General features: G+C 47.9%; 1 protein-coding gene across 22 annotated transcripts in view; it reads left to right on the top strand.

Annotated features, from left to right (window-relative positions):
* The window catches only part of DIP2A (disco interacting protein 2 homolog A), a 123,714-nt gene that overhangs the window by 8,139 nt on the left and 90,659 nt on the right, over nt 1-24,916 (top strand). The window lies entirely within an intron of this gene.

The raw sequence follows: 24,916 nt of genomic DNA, 5'->3' as shown, positions 1-24,916 counted from the left end.
TACACATGGGTTCATTCTCAGTTTTAAACCAAGGATCCTCTGTAATTGGTGGAATACTTGGCTTTTTGATAATGGGTCTTCAAGTTCAGTGAAGCGGTCAGCAGGATAGACCTGTGCCTCAGGGAGTCGTTGAAGCGGGATGTAGTCCTTGTGGCCTTAAACGACAGGGAAAAAAGTCACATGAGATGAGTGAGCTGTGGCGTCCGCCCTGAGCTGGAGCGGCGCTTTCGGGGCCCGGGCTGCTGTGGGGCCCCGTGGTGGCTGAGCTGCCTAAGGCTTGGGCTCTGGGTCCGCAGCGCCCATAACCTGAGGCCGTGCATCCTGCTGCAGGAAGACAGAAGGTGGCTCATTGCTGGGACGCTGAGACTCCCATCAGGGACTTGGGCTTAAGCACTCCACATGGCCTGAAACTTTCCTAGAGTGGTGTGGACATTAAAATGTCTTCTGCCCACCCTGCCTTCTATTCCACCCACTTTGCAAAGACCCACCTTCACGCCAGAGGGCTCTGCAGCCCCCTCAAAGGAGTGTTTCCACACGAACCTTTTGCCTGTCAGACTCGGTCGTAGCACCTGCTGCTCAGAAGCCCTAAGGTGCCCTGTGGGGTTGCCGGTTCAGACCCACATGGGAAGGGCTGGGCTACCCGGTGGTGTTGGCTTGAGTGCCTGCCTCCTTTATTGACGGACCACTCTTGGGGGTTGCACCTGGCACATAGTTGTCGGTTGGTGTGTATTGATTGAATTATTCACTCTTCTCAGGACCCAGCTGCCTGACCGTGGCAGCAGGCCCAAGTCTGCCTTCTCTCCTCTGTGTCCCAGGCGCCAGAGCCACCTAGCGTGGCGTCCATGTCCACTTCCAGACTCTGTTGTACAAAGAGAGACACCACTTGCTCTGTCCATTTGCCTTCTTTTAGAAGGTAGAGGGAGGAAGGTCGGCTCTTGGGGAGGTGATTTTAGACTGGTGGGCAGGCCAGGTCAGTGATGAGAGGAGCCTTCTGTGTGTGGGGAGAGCCACAGAAGCAGGTGGGTCAGACGGGGCGTGGCCATGGCAGGAATGAGTCTGGTGCATCAGAGGGTGAGAAAGGGAGGATGACTTGGGGAGACAGGCTGGAAGGGTTGCAAGAGCCTGGGTTGCACCTGCAGGCGCTTTGGTCTTTATTCCCAGCATGCCGAGGAGCCCCTGGGGCTCCTGCTGCTGTGACCCTTGATGTCCGTAAAGGCTCACGAGTTGCCGTGTCAAGAATGGATTGGGATGGGGCAAGCGTGAGCCCAGAGACCCTTGGAAGACAGATGCGTCTGAGGGAGACGTGGTGGCTTGTATCTGGGGCAGGGGCTTCAGGTGAGAAGTGGCTGGTTCTGAGGCGGACCTGGGGGTGGCTGATGGCCTGGCTGCTTTGGGAGGAAACCAGTGAGGAACCAGGAATGAGTCCCAGGTTTTGGGTTTGAGGTGCTGCATATACAGTGGTGAGATGGGTTGGAGGGGAAGCAGCTCATTTACTCAGGGAAGAACTTGTCTGGACATGTTAACTGTGACTTGGGTGTGAGGCGGCCACGTTGAGGCGTCAGGCAGGAGATGGGATATGCGAGGCTGGGCTTCTGTGGAGAGGTTTGGGCTTCTGGGCATTTCTATAGCATGGTTTCACACATGTGTTGGGAAATGATTGTGCACAGAACCAAAATTTCTGCTCTCACAGACACATATTGTGGTGGGTGAATCAGACAATAATATGAATAAAAATATATGTAATATTAGGATAAGTGCTGCTGAGAAAGAGGGAGAGGAGGCATCTATTTGGGGTGGGAGGCTGCAGTTTTCACAAGGGGGCCAAGAGAGTCCTTCCTGAACAGGAGTATTTGTGTCAAGACGAGAAACTGGTGTTTCAGTTGGGGACCGCGAAAATGAGAGACTGAGTCAGAATGATATTTGGTGCAGAGGACGTAGACTTCCTTGGGGACGAAGCACTGGGCCAGAGTGCCCCTGCGTCTTTATTAGGTTACAGCAAGCAGTGAAACAATCATTGGTTGATAATTATTGAATTTACTTTCTCAACAAGTCAACCAACTGCAAACTAGATATGTTTTTTATATTCCTATTGTGTCAAGTCAAGTCATCCGGTTAGTGAGTTTCACAGCATGTTCCTTGCCTGGGTTTGCCACAGAAAGGATCACAGGAACCGTCTGCAGCTCCTGTTCCGCACTGTTCATAACTCACACCAGATTCCAGGAATTAACACTTTGTTCTTTCTATTAGGTTGGTTTCAGCTATTAATCAAACTTAAGCAGTATACATATTGTACTTTTCTCTTAGATTAGTTTTGGTTATAAATCAAGCTTAAGCAGAAACTAAACTACAGCAAAGTTAATTGCTGGGGTGTCTACAAACTGGGTTCCTGGGAAACTGGGTAGAGGGCTCTTCATGTGGACGAGGACCTGCCCTACCCGAGTAGCCCCGTGGAGGTCTGCGTGTGGAGCAGAGGAGAGCCCACAGGGCCCACGTGCCTTCCCAGGATAGGCATTGGTTCCGTGGTAGACATGGCAGGGTCTCTGTCCCCACACTGAGTGGCTGAACAGGGTGAGGCTGGTGGCAGGGAGGGTGTTGGTGTTCAGGATGGCTTTGAGGAATACCTTGCCACTCTGTCCATAAGTGTTGATTGAATGCTGCACACTTGGGACAGGGACTGTGACATCTTGAATCTGCTTATCCTAGTGCCACATCACCTTCCCTTTTAGCTCACTAGGCATCTGTGGCCCAGCTTGACTCCTGACTCCTAATTGTAAAGCTGCTTCTGAAGAATTGACTAGTGATACTGAGCTGCAGGCCACCAGGGTCTCTCTCACGTGACTCAGCACCACAAACTTTCTTCAGGAGCACTTACTGTAAGCTGGTGTTGCAGAGACTCCTGTCTTATTTGTGTCCCCCGAGGTCACAGGGATCTTGAAGAGAGTGGCCTTGTGTCCTGCTCAGTGTTCGCCTTGGCTGCAGCAGCCCCTCCTCAGCTGGCTGCTGTGGACTTACCTGATTGCTCCCTCTGGGCACTTGTTGGCAGGGGGAGGAGGGAATGTGCTGTTTCTTGGGAAGCCTCCTTGAGGGAGACCCCCAAACCTGCAGGGCAGGGATTGGGGGTGGGGGCCGAGTCATGCACATGTTTAGCTACCTTCTTGCCTTTGACCTTCAGTCTCACAAAGTGGGATACATGTACATCCAGGACTTAGAAGTTTGAAACTAGAGTCAGGCTGGGTGCTGGTCTGCCAGCTTGAAGGGTGTCCTGATGAAGTCCGCACGGAGACACGCGCCTGGGGCAGCGGGTCCCCCACACCAATCCCAGGCATCTGCGTTGGTGGGGCCCCCTGGTGAGGTCAGCTGGTGTGCAGTGGCCATGGCTCTTCTCTTGTCCTTAGTCTAGGGTGGGTTACATCTTTTTAGTTGAGAAGTACTAAAGAGTTATAATTTCTGAAACACATTTTGTTTCATCTTTTAATGTGTTTCTTTTCCTGATGTGATATACAACATTAATATAAAAATCAATTCCTGCACAACACTTGGCCACTGAACTATGACGTAACTGAAGAAGGGGTGGGAACGGAGTAGGGTGAAGTTAATGGTCAATTACCTTATTCTTCTCTGCCAGTAAATCTCTTAAAACTAATTCCTACAGTAGTGTTGTCTTTGCAGTGAGCTTGCTTCCAGGTAAGAGTAACATGACCCTGTGGGTCAGTCTCTATACCCTTAAATCATCTGACATCAGTGGTATTGTACTTGTGTATTAAAAGGACTAGGAAATTACATGCTACTTGGCAAAGGGAAACCTGTGTAGTCTGGCAGACACAACACCAAAAATAGTTCCCTCTGCTGTTCATTGATAAATAGCTGGGAGCAACACGCACAGGCCCTTCCCTTTTTCCCACAGGAAGTGCATGTGCTTGAGAGACCCTGGGCCCCTGGGTGGAGCCTCAGACACCTGCGTGCAGGGCTTTCCTTTAGCACTGGCTTGTGTTACTCCGCTTTAGGGAAGGAGTGGAGTCCTCTTCCTTCAGTCTACACTCATCGGTCACGCTTTAAAGGTACTGTTTTAGAAATAGCAGAGAAAGAACTTTGACTCCTTGTCAAATTCCAGGACGTTTTCTACAGAATCTCTGGTAAAAGACATTTAAATCGAGAGTCCGAACCTTCAAGGTCACACGTGCTTGCTGCAGGCAGGCCAGTGGCTCAGGGGACACGTCCTCCTAAGTTCCCACAAAGCTTCTTCTGGGCTTTGTTCCCTTCAGTTGTCTCTGCTGATGAAGGAGGCTAAGGGTTAGCCCTTTTCAGGAACAACTAGGAAACACTAAAATCAGGATTGTTTTTGAAATAAAGTTATGGAAATGAGAGATTCTAGCCTCATTATTAGATCATCTTGGTGTTATAGACTGAATGGTGTCCCCCCAAAATTCATATATTGTAGCCCTAACTCCACAGTGTGACTTTATTTAGATATAGGGTTTTAGAAGGTAATAAGGTTAAATGAGATGATAAGGGTGGGGCCTAATCGAATAGGACCGGTGTCCTTACAGAGGAAGAGACACCAGCACAGAGGGACAGAGGGACAGCCAGATGAGAAGGAAGGTGGCTGCCTGCAAGGTCAGGAGCACCTCGGGGGGATCCCAGGCAAACATCCTCCAGCCTGTGAGAAAAGAGAGGTCTGTTTTCCAAGCCCCCCAGTCTGTGGTATTTCATTTTGGCAGCCTGACCAGACTGAGACTCCTGGGGTGCTGTCCTGTTGTCCAACAGCATCCAGCAGGCTGAGTGCCAAGAGGCTCATGGCCTGGTGGGGGCTGGACGACACGTCGACAGTGGCAGTGCCCTGAACGGTGTACAGGACCCGGTTGGCCCAAGAAGGGGGGTGATTATCAGCACTAGGCGAGCAGGGCTGACAGAGGAAATGAAGTTTCTTCCAGCTTTGTTTTGAAAGCACTTTTGAGGAGGGTGGAGCGGGAGGGCAGGGAAGAACATGCTAGGCTAAGGAAGATGAGCCGAGGCTGAGTGAGCTGAGGGATTCCGATAGTGCTCCCCAGGCACTGGGTGGGAGAGCCGGTCGGGAAAGGCAGGGTCCAGCTCACGGAGGATTGTGCATCCCAGTGAGGAATTTGAACTGATTCTCTGGAGGCTAGACCAGTGTTGGACAAACTCAGGGGCCTCCTGCAGGCAGGTGGGTGCTGTGCATGTGTGAGGTGAGGGGGAGTAAGACTGGTCAGTGTCGGCTGGGGACTGGCTCTATTGGGGGAGCGTGTGCATTTTCCTTGTCCTTGTCCCCGCGCCAAAGAACTGAAGGGCAGAGACACAGCAGGGAAGCAGAGTAAAAGTTTTATTTAAAGTAACTTAAAGAGAGAAGTGCAGCAGGCAACCTCAGTGAGGAGAGGCGCCCGGAAAGGTTGGAGAAAGTTTAAGATTAAAAGGTTGCATACTTAGTGGGCGACCTCAGAGAGAGGAGTGCCCCGAAAGGTTGGGGCTTCCCCTCTTTAAGGATTCTTCAGGAATGTGACTAAGGGCTGGGGGTGCAGACTTAAGTGGTCTTTGAATACTTAGAATTAACTTAGCACAAGGAAATTCCTGCCCTGATTTCTCCCTGGGATGCCGGCATCTCGGTCTGGGGGCAGATCACAGAGGCCGCCTGCCCAGCTGCCAAGGTGGGCTGAGCTATTGTCTGTTTGCTAAGGAGTAAGTTAAGAATCTTACATTTAACTTCCTGGGTATTAAAATACAATCTTTAAGATGGAATCCTTCCTGCCTTTCACTGTTGTTTACAGCTGGGCCTGCATGCTAAATTAGTTGCCTAGGTTGCCAACTACTTACTTAGGGCCAGAAGGAGAAAAAAACAGCATAGAGGTAAAGGTGAAGAAAGTGAGCCGGGCCCGTGATTGACACAGTAAAGACACCGGCTGTGCTCAGGGACCTTCCTTCATCTGGGAAATGTTCAGACATTCCGGGCCAAGTTGCCCTTGGCTTTTTGAGCTTTAATTGATTAATTTTGGGTCTTTTTTAGTGGACTTTCTGGCCTTTTTCTCTTTCCATCCCACTCATATATCTATTTTCCTGCCTAACAGCTCCACAGAACTTTCTGTGGCCGGGGAAATGTTTAATGCTGTCAGTATGGTAACCACTGACCACATATGGCTACTGCACACTTGAAAGGTGGTTGCTGGGATTGGGGAGCCAAATAGTCAAGTTAATTTACTTTTAGTTAATTAAAATTTAAATAGCCACATATAGTTAGTGGCTGCTATATTGGAAAACACAGCAAAGTTTATGCTCTACTTAAAGGCATTATATTTAAAAAGACTAATGCCATCTAACAATGAAGCAAAATTGAAGGAACAAAACACAGCAGACTCTCAATCCAAGAAGGGACCAGCGGTTACCAAAGGGGAGGGGTGGGGGAGGGAGGGAGAAGGGGATTGAGGGGTATTATGATTGGCACACATGGTGTGGGGGGTATCCTGGGGAAGACAGTGTAGCACAGAGAAGGCACATACTGACACTGTGCCATTTTACTGCTGCCGGGGTTCTTGTTTGTGGAGTTGAAGAATGAACTTAGCAAACACCCAAGGTAGGAGAGCCAGGCAGAGGCTTTTATTTAGAGATAGTGAGAGGACAGAGCTCCTGGCTCACTCCAGGAGGGGACAAGAGAGCCTGGGGTGGTGTGTTGTCTAGGGGATTTATAGGCAGTTGAGGTCTTCTGGAAACTGAGGGCTTAGGGTGTGGACTTGTACCACCTGCCCTGCCCCCAGGGTGGGCTGGGTTATTGTCTGTTTGCCAGGATTGTTTACAGTGAAGTCACAGGTTATGCTGAGATACCCTTGCGGAACACTCAAATGTTTCAGGACAAGTTGCTCCTGGCCTTTTGACCTTTAACTGATCTCACTGAAGATGTCCGTATTCCTAGTCTGGTATCTTTACCCCAGAGAATTAGTGTGACCTTGACTTTGCATAATGCTGAATACAGGGTTTCATTAGAGGCCCTACATTGTTACACTGCTTTGACTGCAAATATCCTGCCCTGCCTTTCTCCTGAGTCCCTCACCCACTCTGACCACACCCATGGTCCCTGCCTCATTACTACCCTGATGGACAGTTACTGCAAATGGGGCATGGGGGCGACACGATAATATGGGTGAAGGTAGTAACCACATTGTTTTTTCATGTGAAACCCTCCTAAGAGTGTACATCAATAATACCTTAATAAAAAAAAGTAATAACATCGAAGTATACTTATTCAGTTGTCTACCCCTCCGCTTGACAGTGGGGCAGAGAGGAAATACTAAAATATGGTATGTGTGTGTGTTCAAGAACCCATGAACTCCTGAAAACAGAGATGACCAAGTTTCAGTTTTTATAAAAGGGCTAAGAGAGTGGTTGTTCTTGGATTTATTTTGAGTATTTCTTAATAAATGATGGAGACAGCAGTTAAATTTTTAAGGTATTAAGCAGCAATTGAAACACTCCTGTGTGATCTCTTTCTGCTTCTGTGGGTAAAATTGTAACATTTCCAGAATACCTCGCCTGGCTTTAGTACATCTGCATGTCAGTAGGCGTTCAGAAGTGGAAAAAAGTATGGCTTTAGTGCATTTGCATCATTCCTTAGGGGTGGAGAGAAGTTCATTCCATATCAATGGGTAATTACCTGGGCAAGGAGGGCTTATCTGTACCTGAGAGGGGAGGGGAGGGCCGGTTTCACTGCTGCTGGAGCAGGACAGAGAGAAACGGCTCCAGACTGCAGTTTGTGAACAATAAACGGATTTTAAACTTTATTTCTCCCACTGATTTCGGTTTCTAGAGGTACTGTGCCCCGGGATGTCCTCTCCCCAGACTGACACGGAGAAAGGCCAGGGGAGGAGTGTGGGCATCTGTGTGGTCAAGGCGGGAGAGGGTTTCACGGCGAGAAGCCCTTGTGGGAGTGGAGGGCCATCCAGGTCAGCACTCGGGACCAGTCGTTAAAGGTGCGCTTCTTCCCCAAATCTTGCCGAAGTGTAGAAGTTTTAAAATTAAAAAGAAACTCAGCAGTGTAGATTGTGGAAAGCCAGAAAGGTGGATCAGAGCAGTAACCACCAATCTAGGTGGGGAAGGCAGCAGTGAGGCCACGGAGCAGTGCGCGGACGGTGTGCCCTGTGACTGAGGCGGGCTGAAGAGGGGTGTCACCTGTACTGGTCTTCCAGGGCTGTGTCACTCCCTGAGAAGGGGGTGCACAGGGTAGGCAACTTCCACCTCGGCCCGAGCACTGGCACTTCTGTGGGAGGCGTGCAGCTGGAAGGCGGTGTTGCCGGGGTTCCTGTTCACGAAGGCAAAGAATGAGCTTCACAAACACCCAGCATAGGAGAGCAAGGTACAGGCTTTTATTTAGAGATAAAGTGAGAGGACAGAGAGTCTGGGGTGGTGCATTGTCTACGGGGTTTTATAGGCAGTTGATGAATTTTGAGAACATGCAAAAAACCTTAGGAGTGTGGACTTATTAAGTAGTCCCTGAATATTTAGAATTAACTTAACACAAGCAACTTCCTGTTCTGATGATCTCTCCCTGAGATACCAGCATCTTGGTCTGAGGGCATATGAAACAAGGCCACCTGCTCAGCCCCCAAAGTGGGCTGAGGTATTGTTTGCTGAAGAGTAAGTGAAGAATTTCTAATGTCTTAACTTCTTGGGTATTAAAATGCAATCTTATCTTTAAGGTGGACTCCTTCCTGCCTCTTATTGTGTTATGGCTGGGCCTGCATGCTAAATTAGTTTGCAAAATCACTTCATCAGATCTGAAGGAGGAAAGACAGCACATAGGCCTGGGCCTTTTAGCATGCTAAGGTGAATCTTACACTTGATTATAAATGATTAACATAATATAAACATGAGCTACTCTTCTTTATCTGGGGTATATTAACTGATCTCACTGAAGGATACCCTAGAGTTGAACGTTTAACACAGAGTTTTAGCAGGGGGTTTCCTTGCATGTAGTTACATTGGTCCCACTGCAAATACTCTGCCTGGCTTAATCCAGAGGCCCTCACCCTGCTCTGACTACACCCACGGTCCCTGTCCCAGCGGACAGCCCTGGGGCAGACTGTTTTCTTTGTCCTCCCAGTCGAACACTGGTCTGAGTCTTAGTCATGCGAACCCAGCAGGCATCATACCTCTGTGGGGCTTCACCTCACCAGGTGATGTTGAAAAGCCTTCTTTCATTAAATGTCTATTTTTTAAAATGCCTATTGTTTGTTACCTATTTACACATTAATATAACAGACTTGTCAGCCAAAAGCCATATTTTTATGGAAAAATGTCATTATCCTCTGTGATACTGTTTGTGTGTTCTAAACCATGTTCAGGGTCTTCAGTTAAATGGAATAATTTAAATAAGCTTGAGGGGACTATAGAAAGTATGGCCAACATTTGCTGTTAGGGTCCAGGACTCCAGGGTTTCCCAGAGAACAAGACACACGGACACGGAAATGAAAATCCAAGCAAAGTCTTTATTCAGCCAGCAAGCTGGGGTCGACAGCACCTCCCCTGACACGCAGGCCGAGTCCGAGCTGCCGACCCCCAAGCAACTTTAGGTTTGGTTTATATGGGATTTCTACAGTCATTGCACCAGAGCCTGCACATTACCCCAACCAATGAATTTGAAACACATTCTATACTTTGGCCAATAAAATTGGAACAGGGATACACCAGGTGCCTGACCTTTGCACAAGCATTCCTATGTGACTTATCACGAGTTTTGACCCCAGGGGGGTCGTTTACTTCTAGTTATCTAACTTAGGGTAGGATCCAGGAATGTTAGCCTCACGTAGTTTCTACGAAAACTGGGTGGCTCAGCCCTGTTCCCTGCATTCCTCTACATTCCCCCCTTTTCTTGATTAAACTGAGGAATCTTCCACAGCGGCATCCAGGGCCTGATATCTCTGTCGAAGGACCAGAAGTTGGACAGCGTTAACCCTTTCCCGCACAAACCTAAGCAGCCTATTTACTATGCACGGACCAATTGTAAGCAATAACAGCAGGATGACCAGTGGCCCTGTAACAGCCGAGAGAAGGGTGGCGAACCAAGGTTTGTATTTGAACCAAGAGTCAAACCAGCTTTCGCTACTGTCATATTCTTTACGCCTCTTCTCTAGATCTTTCTTTAGTTTGGCCAGGGAATCTCTGACTGCACCTGTTTTGTCTACATAGAAGCAACACTCTTCCTTTAAGGCCGCGCACAGTCCACCTTCTTTTAAGAACAGGAGGTCTAGGCCCCTTCTGTTCTGTAGGACCACCTCAGCTAAGGAGGTAAGAGATTGTTCCAAGTCTGATATTGTCTGTCGAAGTTGTTCTAGGTCCCTGTCGACAGCCCGCCTCAGAGCTGTGAGCCCCTGTTCTTGAGTTACAAGGGCTGCGACCCCTGTGCCAGCCCCTGCCATCTCTAGGGCAAAAAGGGCCCCAATGGTCAAGGCGGTAATAACTTCCCTTTTTTCCCTGTGGGGGTTTGGCCATTCTTCCCAATAAGAAAGGAGGGTCTCATGAGAACGATATACTAGGCGTGGTAGAATGGCCACAAGTACACAAAACTCACTGTTAGCATTAAACACAGAGGTGGATATGGCCGGGGTGAGGCCTGTCTTTAAACAGAGCCACCAACCCGAGGAGGGTATAATCCACTTGTCCTGCTTCCATGTATTGTACGTGTAGGACGAGCATAACCAGCTCCGGACTATCGGGACTGAGCTCACACACGTTCCCGCGACTGAGACCTGAGCGATTGTAAGTCCCCTCGGCCCCCTGTCCTAATAAGTGGGATAGGAGTCGTTAATGGTGTAGGAGCCATTTATCCCGATTGCTTCATAGAAGGGGGGTGAACCTGGATAGCATAACCAACAGGGATTGGTGAGGGAGGGAGTGGTGCGGTTCAAAGTCTCTGCGAATGGCTGCACCTTTTCCCATAAGGGGTTACCTAACCCGGAGAGACCCGAACCCAGTTTTCTTGCGGGCCCTGGAATCACCTTCACCGATGTAGCTTCCTCGAGAGTCCATACGAAGGCACTTATCAGCAGGATCCCCTTCATCTTTGGCTTAGGTGTATTTTCAGGGGATTCACAGGATGCTGCTGCACTTTCCACTCTTCCTCGTGATCACCCGGGTTTTTGTGAGGCAGCATTTTCCGAACGTGGGTGTGATGCACCCAAGGAGGTATACCGTCAACCTTGAGAGCAGTGGGGGTGGTAAACAATACAACGTAAGGTCCCTTCCACCTGGGATCAAGAGTCCTTACTTGGTGTCTTTTGACCCATACCGTATCCCCTGGGACTATGCCATGTTCCGGGCTTGGAATTTTCCCGCCCTCGTAATATGCTCTGATCAGGGGCCAGATTTCCTGCTGCACTTTGGCAAGAGCCTGCAACACGTTCAGATAGTCAGGGGCCGGGTTCTCTGCACCGGGAAGCTGCACTCGCTGAATTATGGGTGGAGGAGCCCCGTACATTATCTCAAATGGAGTTAAACCATGTACATAGGGGGAGTTCCGAGCGCGGAAGATGGCTAAGGGAAGGAGGGTCACCCAGTCCCCTCCAGTCTCCAATACCAATTTAGAAAGGGTCTCCTTTAGGGTCCGATTTATCCTTTCTACCTGCCCAGAGCTTTGTGGGTTATAAGCACAGTGTAACTTCCAATCTATTCCCAAAGCTCGGGCTAATCCTTGCAGGATTTTGCTTACGAAAGCCGGGCCGTTATCGGAACCTATAGCTTCAGGGACCCCATACCTGGGGATAATTTCCTCAATTAATCTTTTTGCTACTACCTGGCTAGTCTCATGCTTGGTTGGAAAAGCCTCCACCCACCCAGAGAAGGTATCTACCATAACCAGCAAATACTTATATCCATACTTTCCTGGTTTTACTTTGGTGAAGTCTATTTCCCAGTTCCTCCCTGGAGCCCTCCCCCTTTCCCAGGTACCTGCCGGGTGCAGCCCTCTTGGGGCTGGTCTTAGCATTGCACAGCTACTGCATTCTTTCGTGATCTGACGAGCTGCCTCATTTTGGTGGGGAAACACCAACTGCGCAGACTGAAAAAGGCTGAGCAGCTTTTTCCAGCCTAGATGGGTGGACTTATGCAAATTAGCAAGCATGTACTGTCCTAATGCTTCTGGCAGGATCAACCTACCTTCTTGGTCTCTACTCCAATTTCCCTCCCCAGACACTTCTCCCGATACTTGTTTCCTAATCCACTCAAGATCCTAGGGGGAATACTCAGGTTTGGGTGGCAAGGCGGGCAGTTCAGGTATGGGTATTTCGAGGGCTGCAAGTACAAGGGAGTCCAAGAGGGCTGCCCTCTTAGCTTCCGCATCAGCATGGCTGTTGACAACGGCCTCAGGTGTCTTCCTTGATTGGTGGCCCGGTACATGTATAACTGCTACCACTTTGGGTTTTTCGACAGCAGCTAGTAGTCTTTGGACTTCTTGCAGATTCCTCAGTCTCTTCCCTTACGCGGAACGGAATCCTCTTTCTCGGTAGATGGCACCGTGGACATGGACAGTGCCAAAGGCATATCTGCTATCTGTGTATATGTTGGCCCTCTTGCCTTCTGCTCTTTCCAGGGCCTCAGCAAGAGCAGTAAGTTCCGCCTTCTGTGCTGAGGTGCCAGGGGGCAGAGCTGCGCTCCAGACAACTTCCCCTTCGTGGGTTACTACTGCTGCCCCTGCTCTCCTGACCCCCTCCTGCACAAAGCTGCTCCCATCCATATACCAATTTAGCTCACAGTTTGGTAACAGTGTGTCTTTCAGGTCTGCTCGCACCTGGATAATTTCGGAAAGGATGTCTCTACAGTCGTGGGTGGGGGTCAACAGATCTGGGTCCGGCAGAAGGGTGGCAGGATTTAGGGTTACCGGGTCAGAGAAGGCGATTCGTGGAGAATCTAGTAGGAGCCCTTGGTAGTGAGTGAGTCTTGCGTTCGTCATCCATTTTCCTGGAGGATGCCTGAGGATCCCCTCTATGGTATGTGTGGCTGTTACTCTCAGGTTCTGGCCAAAAGTCAGCCTGTCTGCCTCCTTTACCAGTAGAGCGATAGCTGCTAGGATACGCAGACAAGGTGGCCACCCAGAGGCCACTGGGTCTAGCCGCTTGGACAAATAGGCCACAGGTCTTTTCCACGGGCCCAGCTGCTGAGCCAGGACTCCTTTAGCCACTCCCTTCTTTTCATCTATAAACAGGATAAAGGGTTTTTCTGGGTCTGGCAGAGATAGGGCGGGAGCCGGGAGGAGAGCTTCTTTTAGTCTGTCAAAAGCCTCTTGTTGTTCCTGAGTCCATTGCCAGCCCGGCCCTTCTTTGGTCGCTTCATATAGCGGTCGGGCTATTTCTGGGTACCCTGGAATCCAGAGCCTGCAAAACCCGGCTGAGCCAAGAAATTCCCTCACTCCCCGGGGTGAGGAAGGGACGGGGATAGTCAGGATAGTTTGTTTCATGGCCTGCGTTAGCCACCTGGCCCCATTAGATATTTTGTACCCCAAGTAGACCACTGACCTCTGACAGATGTGGGCTTTCTTGGCGCTGGCTCGATATCCCAGTTCGCCCAGTTCAGCCAGCAAGTTCCCCGTGGCTTCTTCGCACTCCTCACGGGTTTCCGTGGCCAGCAACAGGTCATTCACATACTGCAGCAGTGTCACACGGGGGTGGCTCCTGCGAAAGGGCTCCAGGTCCTGGCTTAGGGCTTCATTGAATAAGGTGGGAGAGTTCTTGAAGCCCTGTGGTAATCTAGTCCAGGTAAGCTGCCCTTTTCTTCCCCCCCCTGGCTCTTGCCACTCAAAGCAAACAAAGGCTGACTAACTTCAGAGAGTGGGATACTAAAAGAAGGCGTCTTTCAGGTCCAGAGTAGTATTCCACACATGCGTAGGTGGCAGGTGGCTGAGTAGGGTGTAAGGGTTGGGCACTGTAGGATGGATGTCTTCCACCCTCTCATTGACCTTTCGCCAGTCCTGCACTGGTCTGTAATCTCTACTGCCAGGCTTCCTCACTGGAAGCAAGGGCGTATTCCATGGAGATTGGCAGGTTTTTAGGATTCCTGTCTCCAACAGTCTATGGATATGGGGTGCTATCCCTTTCTAGCCTCTTCCGGCATTGGATATTGCCAGACCTGGATGGGTAGAGCCACGGCTTTGAGTTGAACAACGACCGGGGATAGATGTTTAGCGAGACCAATTCCTCCAGTCTCGGCCCATGAGGAAGGGAAACTCTGCAACCAAGAGTCCATTTCTCCCTGGCCCCCCTTTTCTTGATCCACCTGAAACAGACAATGTTCGTCAGCCAGGGACAGAGTTAACACATGCGCTGGTTGTAGGGGCTGCCCTTCTTTGTCCATGATTTTTATCCCTTCGGGTTCAAAATGAATGCGCGCCCCAACCTTGGTTAGTAAGTCTCTACCTAACAACGGTGCGGGGCTCTCAGGTACGACCAGAAATGAGTGAGAGACCTGATGCCTTCCTAGGTCCACTTTTCTCCTAGTGGTCCAGGCACATTTCTTGGGCCCTGTCGCTCCCTGGACTATACTTGTGCGTCCTGGGTTCAGGGGGCCGTGGACCTGGTTGAGAACTGAATATTGTGCCCCAGTATCTACCATGAACCCAATGGGAGTCCCCTCCACGCACAGGGTTATCCAGGACTCAGGGAGGGGTGCCGAGCCCCGTCCCCGTCAATCCTCCTCTCCTAGATGCAGGGTTTTAATGGGGTTCCCTCCTCCTTGTTCCCCCCTTTGGGGGCACTCCCTCTTCCAATGTCCATATCTCTTACACAGGGCGCATTGATCTTGTCCTAGTCGGGATTGACGGGGTCCTGTTCCTCGAGGTGGCCTAGGGCCCTCCTTCACCCCGGCCAGGAATATCCTGGCCATCTCCTCCCTCTGCTTCTTGTTTTCCCTCTTCTGAAATCCTCTGTCTTCCTTCCTATTTTTCTCCTGCATTACCCATTTCTCTTTCCTCAGCCTTTCTTCTCTATCCTCCAGAGTTTCCCTAGCATTGAAGACCTTCTCCGCCTGCTGCAGCAGTTCTCTAATAGAGATCTCCCCCAGGTCCTCCCGCTTGTGGAGTTTTCTCCGGATATTGGAGGCTGCCTGGTTGATGAATGAGTGGACGACAGCTGATCTGTGTTCTTCTGCTTCTGGGTTTATGGGGGTGTACTGCCTGTAAGCGTCAAACAGCCTTTCCAGATAGGCGGCTGGGCTTTCCATTTCCCCCTGAACAATAGTTTTTACCTTAGCCAGGTTAGTGGGCCGTCTGGCGGCCGCCCGGAGACCGGTCATCAGAGTCTGGCGGTAGACCCGGAGACGCTCCCTACCTTCTGCAGTCCCGAAGTCCCAATCCGGGCACGTAAGTGGGAATGCCTCATCGATGATGGGCTGGAGGGCAGTGGGTCTTCCATTCTCTCCAAGGACATTTCTCCTGGCCTCATTGAGGATACGCTCTCGCTCTTCCATCGTGAAGAGAGTGCAGAGCAATTGCTGGCAGTCGTCCCATGTGGGACGATGGGTAAACATAATGGACTCCACCAGACCTATAAGACACTTGGGGTCCTCTGAGAAGGGAGGGTTCTGAGTCCTCCAATTATAGAGGTCACTAGATGAAAAGGGCCAGTATTGATATTGCTGAGCGATGCCTGTACCGATGGCGCGCACAGGCAGAACCGGCACTGCTCCTTCTGAGGTGGAGGAGGGAGCCTCCCCTTCTTGTTCCCTGGCCCCCCGAGGCCTTAACTGCATTCCTCCTGCTCTACCTGGCGCCCAGCATGGGGCCAGGGCGGGGGAGTGTGGGGAAGCTCTTTCCGGCCTCCTGCCTCCCTCTGCTGAAGAGTCTGTGGAAGCTGCGGCTGCCTGGTTCCCGCTGGGTTCCCCAGCCTCGTTTTCTATCCTCCCAGCAGCTTCACCCCTCTCTTCTGCATACGGGGGTGGCTGCTCAATTGGCAGAAGGGGGTAAAGAGGAGAACTGTTAGGGAGGACAGGCGGCGCACTCGGGTTTTTGGCCCTGTGATTAGGGGACTTTAAATCTTCCTGGGTAACTAGGACGGAGGCTCTTGGTGGGTCGGTGTGAGGTTTCTCCACCAAAAAGGACCTCAGCCAGGAAGGGGGATTCTTAGCCAAATTTTCCCAAACAAGGATATAGGGAAGTTGGTCAGGGTGGTCCTCAGGGTTTGGCCAAGAGATAACGGCTTTGACCTTGTCTATAAGGTCCATGGAAAGAGACCCCTGGGTCGGCCAGCCTACTCCAAAGGAAGGCCATTCGGCCGAGCAAAAAGCATTGAGCCTACCTTTCTTGATGTTAAAACCCATATACAGGGCCTGTTTTCTAACCTTCGGAAAGTGGGAAAGGGTCAGACCTTTAGTAGTCTGAGTCTGGCCCATAGTTAAAAATATGAGGAAGACAAGGGTAAAAGGTAGAGATGCCAGTCTAACAAGATGACTGGTGTATGTGCTTGTGAACGGGTGCCTGTTGTTGCACAGTTTTTCTTCTGTGGGGGACGCGAATTTATCTGGGATTCGCAGCTGTGACCCCCTTATCCTGTCATGGGAGTCTTCTAGCGGCGGGCGCCCTAATGGCTCTTAATTGCCCGACCCGTGCCCGCTGGGAATGATTTAGTGGCAGAGAGGAGGAATGGAAAGAACAGGGAACCTTATAACAGGGCGACTTAAAATAAAAAGCGCAGAAAGAAATATAATCCAAAACCAAAACACAATAAAACAATCAATGATAACACTAAGCACACACACCACATCTGATCGCTCTCGTTCGGACCGGTCCTTCTTTCACTCTGGTGTGCACCACACTCACCACTTTCAGGATCCTCAAAAACTCTCGTGATTCTCCCGAAAGGCGTCCACTCAGACTCCTGCAGGGTGACGAGCTTGATCCCTTCTTCCTCGGGCGCCAGGTTCCTGCCGATTGGACTTGCTTTCCTAAGGCCGAGTCACTCGGACCCTAGGGCCAGGATTAGTCACCTGGACTTCACCCAGGGTCACTAAACTGGGGGCCGGGACTACCAACCCGGACTTTCTCACTCGGGGTCACTAACCCGAGACCATACACGGGATGGCAACTCCCGCTTTATAATGGATTTATGCAGACACGAGGGGGCGACCCTCGAATTACACCGCCCCGTCCGGACAATTAGACCTTGCCTCCAGCCGTTCTTTGTTCTCAGGGAAGCCACACGGATCCCAGACGAGCCCCCAAATGTTAGGGTCCAGGACTCTGGGCTTTCCCAGATAACAAGACACACGGATACGGAGATGAAAATCCAAGCAAAGTCTGCTGTACGACCAAACCGTCTAAATAGTCTGCTGTACGACTTCTTCTGATGCTTGCTTTTTATCTCAGCATTGTGTTTTTTAAATTATGGTAATGGTCATGTTAATACCATTCAGCCAGCAAGCTGGGGTCGACAGCACGTCCCCTGACATGCAGGCTGAGTCCGAGCTGCCGACCCCCAAGCAACTTTAGGTATGGTTTATATGGGATTTCTACAGTCATTGCACCAGAGCCTGCACATTACCCCAACCAATGAATTTGAAACACATTCTATACTTTGGCCAATAAAATTGGAACAGGGATACACCAGGTGCCTGACCTTTGCACAAGCATTTCTATGTGACTTATCACGAGTTTTGACCCCAGCGGGGTCATTTACTTCTAGTTATCTAACTTAGGGTAGGATCCAGGAATGTTAGCCTCACGTAGTTTCTACGAAAACTGGGTGGCTCAGCCCTGTTCCCTGCATTCCTCTACATTGCATTGAGCAAAGACCTCTGGTCCTTGGGAAGCACACCTAGCCGACTGCAGAGTTTAGTTGGAAAGTCATTTAAGGCTTAGAAACTTGTGTGTGGATATCTTCTTGTTTAATTTTTTTTTTTTTTGCTAGTCATGAAATATTTCAAGCCTACAGAAAACTTGTGAGAATCATGGCATACATATATACTTGTACACTACCTCCCAGCTTTTGAAAAATTAATATTTTGCCACATTAGCTTCAGGTTTTCTTTCAAAGACCTGTTACAGAGAGCGCTGAGACCACACTCACCTTTGACTTCATTGCCCTTCCCCAGCTTCCCTCCTGAACTTTTATGGCATTTCCATATATCCTTAAACAGCCTAGAGTGCAGTTTTGCAAGTTTTAAAATGGTCTAAATAGTCTGCTGTATGACTTCTTCTGATGCTTGCTTTTTATCTCAGCATTGTGTTTTTTAAATTATGGTAATGGTCATGTTAATACATGTAGTTCTGGCTCATTCTAACTGCTTTGTGGTGTTTATTGTCTGATATGCTTATACCATGGTGTATGAAAGTTTTCTCTGGAGTATCTTTTTTTTTTTTGAGAGGGCATCTCTCATATTTATTGATCAAATGGTTGTTAACAACAGTAAAATTCTGTATAGGGGGGTCAATGCTCAATGCACAATCTTTCATCCATCTCAAGCCTAATTCTCGTCAGTCTCCAATCTTCTGAAGCATAACGAACAAGTTCTTACATGGTGAACGAATTCTTACATCGTGAATAAATTCTTACATGGTGAACAGTACAAGGGCATTCATCACAGAAACTTTCGGTTTTGATCACGCATTATGAACTATAAACAATCAGGTCAAATACGAATATTCGTTTGATTTTTATACTTGATTTATATGTTGATCCCACATTTCTCCCTTTATTATTATTATTATTTTTATTTTTAATAAAATGCTGAAGTGGTAGGTAGATGCAAGATAAAGGTAGAAAACATAGTTCAGTGCTGTAAGAGGGCAAATGTAGATGATCAGGTGTGTGCCTATGGACTAGGTATTAATCCAAGCTAGACAAGGGCAGCAAAACATCCACGGATGCAGAAGATTTCTCTCAAAGCAGGGGGGGTGAGGTTCTGAGCCTCACCTCTGTTGATTCCCCAATTTCTCACCTGATGGCCCCCCTGCGACTGTGCCTGTCTTAGTTGTTCCTCCCTTGAGGACTCTTACCCGTCTCTGGCTAACCAGTCATCTTCCGGGGCCATACAGGGAAATGTAAAGTTGGTAAGTGAGAGAGAAGCCATATTGTTTGAATAGGTTAGCTTTTTAGTTCTTTGCAGATTTATGCCCTGTGGCTTCTATGCCCAGAACTTGTCTTGAGGTATCTTTACCACCTGGAGGAATTATGATACTCGGTAAATTCGATATGAGGCACGAATTCTATTTAAGGGTTGTAATTAGGAAGGAAGAAGAAAAGCTATAGAGGTAGCATATGGAAGAAAATATGGGAGGATTGATTATTTCTTTGACATATCTTCTTGTAGAGTACCTTAAGTATGTATAGGTTTTAAACTACTAACTAATTTGCACACACATATTAACATAATAGGAATACGGTGACATAAACAAAGCAAATCTATAATTACCATCCATCTCCAGTGAAGCCAAGAAAACCATTTAGGCACCCTAGGCATTTGTGAAAATTTGTCTATGATATGATGGATATTGTCCAACTGTACTTGAACAGTCTGAGAGAAATCAGACAAATTAAAGCAGCCCATTTCTGGGATCTGTTCACATCCCATATGTTCTTTTAACCGTAGATAGTCTATAAGTCTATAGTCATAAGATTTTGGAGTGCTACAACTTGCACCCCTCTCAACTCCTGGTTGAGTTCCAACAGTACAGATCCGGTCAAATTCGTTGTCCCACTGTATGCACATGCCAGCCTAGACATCTCCCTCCTCATTCCTATGACAAGTCCAGGAAACGGTGGGGTGGAGGGTGGATGCAGCCACAACCGCAGCATTGCCCAGATCCCTGTGGAGGCTTTTTGTTGATCATCCCCCTGGCACAAGTCCTCCAGAGAGTGGTGATGCCGGAAGCTCCTCCTCATATCGTATCTTAGTTCATTTTCTGGGTATCCAAGCTAGGCCTTGATCTTCTGCATAGAAACAAATAGACCCTTTGCCCACACTTTGACATGCCCTCTATACCACTGTGCAGAACTCATTGGAGGTCAGCACACAGGAACTGATTTTTTTATTTTTTATTTATTTTTTATTAAGAGAAAGGAATATTATCAGAAAAGAGTACCTCCATAGCTGATCATCTGACACCCTTTAAGTGATCAACATTAAGGATATTTAAAGCATGTGTTGATCTTTGATTTACCAATAGTTTTGTCCTATCAAGGAGTAATCCCCCTTTTCTTTCTTTCTTTCTTTCTTTTTTTTTTTTTAATCTTTAATCTACACTTACATGAAGAATACTATGTTTACTATGCTCTCCCCTATATCAGGTCCCCCCTAACAACCACATTACGGTTACTGTCCATCAGCTTAGCAAAATGTTGTAGAGTCACTACTTGTCCTCTCTGTGTTGTGCAGCCCACCCTCCCCTTTCTCCCTCCCCCACCATGCATGCTAATCTTAATACCCCCCTTCTTCCCCCCCTTTATCCCTCCCTGCCCACCCATCCTCCCCAGTTCCTTTCCCTTTGGTACCTGTTAGTCCATTTTTGGGTTCTGTAATTCCGCTGCTGTTTTGTTCCTTCAGTTTTTCCTTTGTTCTTATGGAGTATCTATTTTTTAATTAAATTAAAAACTTCTGCTCTGTGAAAGACAATGTCGAGAAAGAGAAAACCATCCACTTGATGCTGGGGTTCTTGTTTGTGGAGCCAAAGAATGAGCTTCACAAACAGTCAAGGTAGGAGAGCAAGGTACAGGCTTTTATTTAGAGATACAGTGAGCGGACAGAGCTCCTGGCTCAGGCCAGGAGGGGACAAGAGAGTCCATAGTGGTGCATTGTCTAGTGGATTTATAGGCAGCTGAGGATTTTTCGAGAACATGAAAAAAACTTAGGGGTGTGGACTTGTTAAGTGGTCTCTGAATATTTAGAATTAACTTAACACAAGCAACTTCTTCTAATGATCTCTCTCTGAGATACTAGCATCTTGGTCTGGGAGCATATGAAACAAGGCCACCTGCTCAGCCCCCAAAGTGGGCCGAGGCATTGTTTGCTAAAGAGTAAGTGAAGAATTTCTAACCCCTTAACTTCTTGGGTATTAAAATGCAATCTTATCTTTAAGGTGGAATCCTTTCTGCCTTTTACTGTGTTGTTTATGCCTGGACTTACTTGCTAAATTAGTTGCCCAGCTTGCAAAATCACTTCTTCAGATCTGAAGGAGGAAAGAGAGCACATAGGTCTGGGCCTTTTAGTATGCTAAAGTGAACTTTACATATGATTAAATGGTTAGCATAATAAAACATGCACTACTCTTCTTTATCTGGGGAACATTAACTGATTTCACTGAAGAATGATTCTAGAGCTCAATGTTTAACATAGAGTTTTACCAGGGGGGTTTCCTTGCATGTAGTTACATTGCTCTGACTGCAAATATCTCGCTCTGCCCCCTCTGGAGGCCCTCACCCTACTCTGACTACATCCATGGTCCATCTCACACTGACTGGGAGGAAATATTTGCAGAAGTGTCAGTCCGGGGAAAGAAAATCCCGGGACAAAATACCTCTAAAAACCAAAATCAGTCAAAGGGAGAAATAAAGTTTAAAACCCGTTTATTTCTCACAAACTGTAGTCCCAGTCCGTCTTTCTTCTCTGCTCCAGCAGCAACCACACCGGCCTCCCCCTCACCTTTCAGGTACAATTAAGCCCTCTGTTGCTCAGGTAATCACCCATTGATATGGAGATGAACTTCTCCACCCCTGAGGAAAGATGCAAATGCACTAAAGCCATACTTCTTTCCACCTCTCAACGCGTATTAATATGCAGATACACTAAAGCCAGGTGAGATATTCTGGAAATGCTATAATTTTACCCACAAGAAGACACATCTGATAAAGGACTGCTAGCCACAATATACAAAGAACTAAAACTCAGCAGTAAGAAAACAACTTCATTAAAAAATGGGCCAAAGACCTTAACAGACAGCTCACCAGAAAAGACGTCAGATGGAAAATAAGCATATTCATAAGGTGCTCCACATCACATGTCATCAGGGAAATGCGACTTAAAGCAATAAGGAGACACACCACTATTCACCTAGTAGAATACCCAGAATCCAGATCTGACAACCCCAAAAGCTGGCATGGATATGGAGGAACAGGAAGTCTCATCCTTTGTGGGGGCGGCTGGGAGTATGCAAAATGGTACAGCTTTGGAGATAGTTTGGTGGTGGAAACTAATATCCTCTGACCATACGATCCAGCAATCATGCTCTTTGGTATTTATCCAAAGGAGTTGAAATATGTCCACGCAAAACCTGCACAGAAAAGTGTACAGGAGCTTTGTTCATAATTGCCATGACTTAGAAGCAGCCAAGATGGCCTTCAGCAGTTGAATTTGATTAAGTAAACTTGTATATCCAGACCGTGGAATATTACCACTAAAAAGAAATTACTTCTCAAGCCAAGAAAGGACGAGTGGAGGAACCTTAAATGCTAAGTGAAGGAATTCAGTCTGAAAGGCTACTATATGATTGCAACTATATGACATTCTGAAAAACTGTAGAGACAGGAAAAGATCAAAGATTGCCAGGTGTTGGGGTAGTGGGGGAGGGACGAACAGGCAGAGCATAGAGGATTTTTACCCTGTCCTGTTTTAATGATGGGTGTATGTCATCATTATACACTTGTACAAACCTGTGGGATATATAGCACCAAGAGTGGACTCTGCATAATTATGATATGTCAATGTAATTCATCAGCTGTAACAAATGTCTTGCTCTGGTGGCCGATGTTGGTCACGGGGGAGGCTCTCTCTGCACTGGAGTAGGGGATACATGGGAACACTCTGTGCCCTGCTTAATTTTGTTGTGAACCATTAACTACTCTTAAAAAACAGTCTTAATTTAAAAAGTAATATAAAGCAAAAGATAGAAGAAGAAAAAAAACCCAAAAGCCGCAACCAACCTTCTGGAACATAAATCTGTAAACCCAGATGGTTTCACTGACAGATTTTATCAAACATTTAAGAAATAGCACCAGTTTTATATAGTATCTCCCATGTATGTTTTAACTTTTTATTTTGAACTAGTTTTAGTGTCATAAGGTATAGGAATGGTATGTAAAATTCATTCATTCTCTCACATCTTATATAACCATAGTACATTATCAAACCAGCTTCCATATATTCTTAATCACAGTTAACATGCTAAAATTTAAAGAGTTCAGACATGTATGAGAGAAAATCTGTCTCACACTCATCCCAAGCTAAATAAATAAATCACTATTAATAGTTTGTTGGACAACCCTCCTGACATTTTCTGCACACGCGGAAATGTACCCACCTACATGCATGTAAATCTGGTTTTATTTAACTGTTTTTATCATAATTAGATCATTCTTTATATACATAGTTTTTCAACCTGTTTTTACTCAATAGGATGTCATGAATCGATGTGATACCCACCCCCCACCGCCCAAATACCAGGGTATTTTTTAGGACCAACAGTATCTATAGTAATGATGTATGGCAGCAGAGCTACTTTTTCCTTCTTTTTTTCTGATGGACAAGTAGGTGGCCTCCTGTCATTTACTATCACATATGATGGATGCTGCTTGTCCTTGTTCCTGGGACCTCATGGGGTCGAGTGCTTCTGAGAGTAGTTTTAGGAACTGAGTCAGGAACTTGGGGCATTATTCAGGATTTTTGCATTTGTGACCCTAAGTGACTTTGGTCTGCGGCGAGGTCAGCCTGAGCCACACATCATACGTCTACTTTGGGGGCCAGTGAGGACGGCTGCTCTCACACAGGCCACCGAGAGCATGTCCCGGAGAAGGGCCCCGAGTCTTCCCAGAGGCCCCCGGGTGCCTGAGTGCTTGGCCAGGAGCATCAGCACCATCTGAGCTTCCTTCCAGCCTTCAGGTCACGGCCACCCCGTTCTGTGCAACAGATGGGGTGATCCGGTGAGGGTCTGTGAGTGTGCAGGGAGTGGGTGGCAGAGGAGGGAGCCCACCTCCCCGCAGCATCCAGCAGTGCTTTCAGTGTGCTCTTTGGGGTGGGATGGGTCGGTGTCAGAAACGGTGCTTAGTGAAAAAACAGGCAGAGGAGTGAGATTGATAACACGGTGCCCTCAGGTAAGGTGAAAATACATGGACACAAAGCACTAGGTTTCACAGAACATACTCAGATTAAAAGACACTAAATATAATACAGCAGTTTGCTGTGGGGTGGTGGGCCAATGAGGTGGGAACCAAGGAATAAATAAAGCAAAGGACAAATGAGATACGCAAGGTGAACCAGAGAGCTCTGTGGGGAGGTCTGGGCCTGTGCCCCCTGACCTCGGGTCCGTCTGTGGGATGCCATGCTGACGCCTGCCCTGTGGCTTCCAGCCAGGCTTTAGATGTCAGACAGTCAGAGGTGTTGGTCTTTTGACCGCATACTGCAGCCAAGAGTTTATCTAAATGAAATACTTGGTGAAGCCCTAGGTAAGTGGTATTTTCTGATGCCTGGTGGTCTGACCACTTGGCTTGTTTGGTGGTCGCAAGGAGTGAGAGGAGGGCTTGTAAAGCATTAATGAAAAGCTTCCTGTCGAAGACAGTTCACCCGAAGAACATGACAGATCCATTATGAGCGCTCCAAGTTCTGTCCAGGAAACCAAATAGTGTGTTTAGGTTGCGTGTCTCATGAAGACATGCTTCCTGTTGTGTTCTAGGTGGTTTAATTGGTTTTTAGGCTGTTTTTCTTTATGATAATTTATCAGAATGGTAGCCTTTTTTCCCAGCATCCTTGCCCAGGGACACCCTTGGCCTGCAAGGGCTCATTTCCTCATTCAGGATTCTGTCTCGGGGATGGCCTCGGAGTCTGCATTCTTCTTAAATTAGAAATATTACTTAAATTTTTTATTTTATTTTTTTAGAGTCTTTATATCTGACTGGCTCCTAGGGAATGCTGATCACAATTTTTAAAAATTGAACTATTTACATACAGTAAA

The sequence above is a fragment of the Manis javanica genome, chromosome 3 (assembly GCF_040802235.1).
Source record: "Manis javanica isolate MJ-LG chromosome 3, MJ_LKY, whole genome shotgun sequence".
In the NCBI taxonomy this organism is placed as follows: Eukaryota; Metazoa; Chordata; class Mammalia; order Pholidota; family Manidae; genus Manis; species Manis javanica.
The sequence above is the reverse complement of the archived record's forward strand: the minus strand, read 5'-3'. Positions and strand labels throughout refer to the sequence as shown.